This window comes from Chrysochloris asiatica, unplaced genomic scaffold (genome assembly GCF_000296735.1).
Source record: "Chrysochloris asiatica unplaced genomic scaffold, ChrAsi1.0 scaffold00325, whole genome shotgun sequence".
In the NCBI taxonomy this organism is placed as follows: Eukaryota; Metazoa; Chordata; class Mammalia; order Afrosoricida; family Chrysochloridae; genus Chrysochloris; species Chrysochloris asiatica.
In genome coordinates, this window is record NW_006408843.1 from 210,490 (window position 1) to 216,292 (window position 5,803).

Sequence of the window (5,803 nt, forward strand, 5' to 3'; positions counted from 1 at the left end):
TTGGAAGAAGTGCAGCCAGAGTGCTCCTTGGAGGCCAGGATGGCTAAGCTTCATGTCTCCTACTTTGGACATATTGTCCGGAGGAAACAATCGTTAGAGAAGGATGTCATGCTGGGTAAGGTGGAGAGTCAGAGAAAAAGAGGAAGATCTCTAATGAGATGGATTGGTCAGGTGGCATCATTGATGGACTCAAGTGAGGTTGGCCCAGGATCGGACATTGTTTCGTTCTGCTGTGCATGGGGTGGCTATGAGTCGGTTCTGACTCGATGGCACCTGACAACAACAACAACAGTTTTTGTTCAGGCAACTAATTCCCGTTTTGTTGTTTTCTTATCCAGACGACAGTTACACTTGCTATTCGAAAGACTGCTCTTTTGAAACATTTAAAGATATAAATGATTATAAACTGTTTTTGCCCCTCAAAACCATAAAAACCTCTTATTTCTTGATATAAATCTTAATGTGGTATTTAAAAAATAATTTCATCTTTAATTAGCTTTTTTGGGATACCAGCATTTTCACATTGGTATATAAGGTAAACATCAACTTCATCATAATTGTTTATCATCATAAATTTTTATTTGTTGTTTACAGCCTTTTAGCGACTGTTATGGTTAATGTAAATGCATCAACTTTACTAGGTCATGATTTTCAGTGATTTGGAAGACATATGTAATCATCCTCCATTTTTTTATCTGCTGGAAGCAGCCAATCAGTCAGAAGGGGAGTTTCCTTGTGTGTGTGGCTTGCATCTAATATATATATAGTTGTCCTGGCTAAACTCTTGAGTTATGAGCCAGCAGCTTGCCCCATGATGTACAGATTGTGGGTCTGTCAGCTCCTGGAGCAATGTGAATCAGGAGAAGCTCCAGTCTAATACCTGACCAATGGATTTGAAACTTGCCTGTCTTCACAAATGCATAAGTCATTTCTTTGAAATATATTTCTCTATATTTACATAATTGTTTTTTCAGGTTTTACTTCTCTATAGAACTCAGCCTAAGCCAGTAGCTATTGTTGTTGTTGTTGTTAAGTGCCATCGAGTCGGTTCTGACCCATAGCGACCCTGTACAGGGTTTCCAAGGGTGTAAATCTTTACGGGAGTAGAAAGCCTCATCTTTCTCCCGGGAGCGGCTGGTAGTTTCGAACCGCTGGCCTTAAGGTTCGCAGCCCGATTCGTAACCACTACGCTACCAGAGCTCCTTAAGCCAGTAGCTATAAACTAGTTTAATTGGAATTAGTTGGGTTTCATGTAATATAATATAATATTACAAAGAGTTTTGACCCAGACATCAGGAGAGATGACTGTATCACTGGATCATAGATTGCTATTGTTGTTAAGTGCCTTCAAATCTATTCCGATCCATAGCGACCCTGTATAGGGTTTCCAAGGAGCAGCTGGTGAGCTTGAACCACCTAACTTGCAGTTTAAATGACATTGCAATCTGACACATTAGCCCACAGCACCACACTATGTCATTATTAATCAGCTGTCTTAGTGTGAGAGTAAGGAATCTTAATGGCACAAATGTTGGTGATTTAAACTCCACCAGGGACTCTCCTATAGAACAGACCTGGCAATCTGCTCCTATAAAGATTAAAGCACAGAAAACCCTATAGGGTAGTTCTACTGTGTCCTATGGAGTTGCTATGAATTGGAGTTGACTTCACAACACAAAAAAACAACAAACCAATATGAGAGTTATTGTGCTGTGGAGTCAGTTCCAATTCATAATTACCCTTTCTTCCTTTTGATTTTTGATTTAGCTTCTCTGTGCTCAAGAGTAAGTTTTATAGTCCTTTCTGGCAGCCATTTAAGTCTTTTCTTTCTTTCTTGTCTTTTAAATAACCTTTTGGTTTCTTCATATATGATGTCTTTGATATAATCCCACAACTCCTCTGATGTGATTAGTGTCCAATGCATCAAATCTATTCTTGAGACAGACTCAAGGTCGTATTTTGGCTCTGGTATTTTAATTTTCATCCGCTTCAAGTTGAACTTGCATATGAACAGTTGATAGTCAGTTTGTCAGTTGGCACCTGGCCCTCCTTCGACTGATGCTACTGAGCTTCTCTATCTCCTGTTTTCATAAATTAAGTCACTTTGATCCTTGTATATTTCATCTAGTTAAACTGATGTTTATATTAACATTTTATGTTGTTGAAAACAATTATTCGCAATGAGTAAGTTGTAAATCTTCCAAAATTCTATCATGTAATTTCCAATGTTGTTTTTTTTCACAAAGGCTATATTTTCAACTGTTAATCCTTCTTTTGGAACCCAAGTATGACACTGTAGGGTGAGCATTGCACTGCTATGCACAAAGGCAGAGGTTCAAACTCATCAGCCACTCTTTGAAAATTTTTAAAGGGTGGCTATGAGTTGGGTCTAACTCCATGGCATTTAACAACAGCAACAACAAGAATCCTTCTTAGCTTTCAACTATCACATTCCAATCACCAGCAATTATCAATCTATCTTGATACATGTTCAATTAATTTTAGACTTAAGAAATTGGTTTAAAAAAGCCTTAATTTAATCATCTTTGGTATTAGTGTTTGGTGCATGAGTTTAAATGATCATCATACTAAGTAGTCTTCCTTGCAGGTGTATGGTTGTTAATCACTGACAGCATTGTACTTCAGGATTGATCTCAAAATGTTCTTTTCATCACTGAATGTAGCACCACTTCTATTAAGTTACTCATTTCTAGCATAGTAAATCATATGATAGTTGGATTCAGAATCGCCAATACCTGTCCATTCCAGCTCACTAATGCTTAGGATATAAATCTTCCTGCATTCCATTTGATTTTCTTTAATTTCCAATATTTGTAGATCCATGCTTTGCACATTTCACAAACCAACTATAAATGTTTGCAACTGTTTCTTCTCATTTTGAATCATCCCGCATGAGAAAATGAAAGTCTCTAGAGTTTTTCTCCATTCACATCATTAAAATCAATTTGACTTTGAGTAGGCAGTTCATCCCAAATCATATTTTGAGTGCCTTCTAATCTGAGAGGCTCACCTTCTGGAAGTATATCAATGTTCTATTATCCATAAGACTTTCATTCACCTGTATTTTCAGAAGTATGTTTCCAGGTCCTCGTTTGTGTCTTAGTCTAGAAGCTCCATTGAATCCTTTCCAGCATGGGTGACAATGTTGATATACGGCATGCCAGAGCCATAGCTTCCAGCATCACAGCAATGTGGACACTACCACAGTATAAAAAATAAACAGATGAGTTTTGGAATATTAATATAGAGATAGTTTGTTGCTATATTTCTAAAAATGGAAATATTTAGGTTCCTTGATCCCCAAATGTTTATGGATAAAAATTATCTCATAATACATGTGTTACTTAATCAAATGCAACATAGATATTTGCAGAACAAGGAGATGTTTGGTATAGATAACTTTACGTATGTTTACTTTAGACTAACTTATTGACTTTACCTCCCACTTTTTTGTTTTCTTTAAGTTTTTATTTTGAATTGAGTGATAGTTTACACGGGAGAACATCGGTTTTATACCATCGTTTCATTGCAATGATTACAATCTCCTCCGTTCGTCATCATTCAACAGTATTTGCTTCTATTACCTCTGGTTTTTTGTTTGTTTGTTTGTTTGTTTGTTTGTTTGTGATTTTTTGAGGGGTAGGGTATGCACACAAAAACACTCAGGAATATATAATAATTTAAATAACCAAAGGGAACATTCAGCAGACATGCCTTCTAGTCGCCAGCACACAACCTTTCTTTTTCCATGAGCTTAGTCTCTTCAGCTGCTCTCTCCTCCAAGTCCTCATCTCTGCCTCCATCTCTGGTGTCCTGCTTCACAGGATAGGGTCCTGCATTCTACTTGTGATCTTCTCCCTTGATGGTCCTAGGGTACTCTGTTTCTGGATTGTAAGATTTACTATTCCCCCTTTTTTAAATAAAATTTCTACCTTTACAATTGTGACAGTCACAATTAGTCATGATAACAATTACTCACTATTGAATCTTAAGAATCTTATCCCCATCTCTTTTAACGAGACCCATCTAAGCAAGGTGAAAACTATTCAGTGGGAACTCTAGCTTCCCCCACACACTGTTAGGTTAAACTCCCTCTTGAAACCTTGTAAACCAGTCACTTTGAGCCTTTATCACCCCCTCATTTTGGGTAGCCAGTGTCTAAGTTGTCCGTCCCTATCTACCATGTATAGAGAGGGGATAGAATTGATACTTGATGTGAAGACTCCTTCCCTCTCTGTTGGTATTTTGAGTTACTACCTCCATGAGTATAGGTCAAGCTCATCAAATTGTAGCAATTGGCACTTTTTTCCTTTATAATTTTTTTTTTTTTTTTTAATTTTCCTCTCTTCTAGTCTGGTGGCACTGGTGTAGCACTGTGGGTTAATGCACCAGACTGCAAAGCCTTTTGAACTGCAAGGTTGGTAGTTCAAGCTCACCAGCCGCTCCTCAGAAACCATATACAGGTTCGCTATGGGTAGGAACTGACTTGACAGCACTTAATAACAACAACAACATTCTAGTCCTGATTATCAGGCCATCAAGGCTAGGTCAAATGGGTACTATCCGCAAGTTTGGGCATTCTTGTGTAACTGCACTCACTTCATATTACCTGGATGCTTCACTCTCAACTCTAGCCCTCTATAGCTATGTCTTGTCCATGGGCTCAGGAGTCCCCAGGTCTCACCACACTTCGGACCAACCAGTCTTTCCTCTTCTCTCTCTCATCTCCATGTCAATGGGAGTTTATGGAATGTTACGAGCTCAGCCCATTTCTTCATTGTTGTCTTTCCCCTTCTTCCACCATGCCTCTTCACATATTCCCATTGAGTTTCAATCATGGAGGGGTTTTGTCCTAAAGGTACTTGGTTGTTTGCCTTGATGGCTTCCTGGCAAATGACTTGCTTATTCTTATAGTAGCCAGTCATAACGCCATTTTTGTTTTGGGTTTTTCCTGATAATATTTCTTTGAAAATGTATCTTTTGTCACTCTAGCTGTTTCAGGCTGGTCTGCTTGTCCTTTCTAGTGGGAATGTCCCATCTCAGAAAGTTCTGGATGGGGCTCAGGATTCCACCTAAGGTCCTATTCACTGAAAAGGCTCCTCAAGAAGCCTGTTTCACTCACCAAGTTCTAGAACCCCTTTTAGGTATTGCAATCAGTTATAAGATTAAGACAGGCTTACAAACTTTCTGTAATCGTGTTTTCCGATAGTCCTTTTTATCCCACTCAACTGTCTATTTTACAATAGTAGGCAAGGGAAACTATTGCCTATTAAGACAGTCAAGCATCTTAATATCAAGCTCTGTATCACAGAGCCCCATTGTTCCAAAGTTGAACATATATCGCAATTTACCTCTGTCCCATTTAGCTCATGCAAACCTGCCTCAGTGTTCCCCTATCTACCTTGTTCTTTCACCTCCCTCCCTCTTCTTGTGTATTGACCTCCCCTTCACCTAAAGTATGATGTGTTTACCCCCTACCCTGTACTCTACCATTCCCTGCTTTTACAATAATGATCTTATGCAATATTTGTCCTTTCATGACTGACTAATTTCACTCAGCATTATGTCCTCAAGGCTTATCCATGTTATGTGGAGACTTGCAGCTCCCTTGCTATTCTTCAAGGTAGCATTATTTTCCATTGTGTGTTTGTACCAAAGCTTGTTTATCCATTCTTCCATTGATGGACACTTAGGCTGTCTCCATCTTTTTGCTATTGTGAATAGTGCTGCCATGAACATTGGTGTGCATATATCTACTCATGTTATGGATCTTATTTCTTGT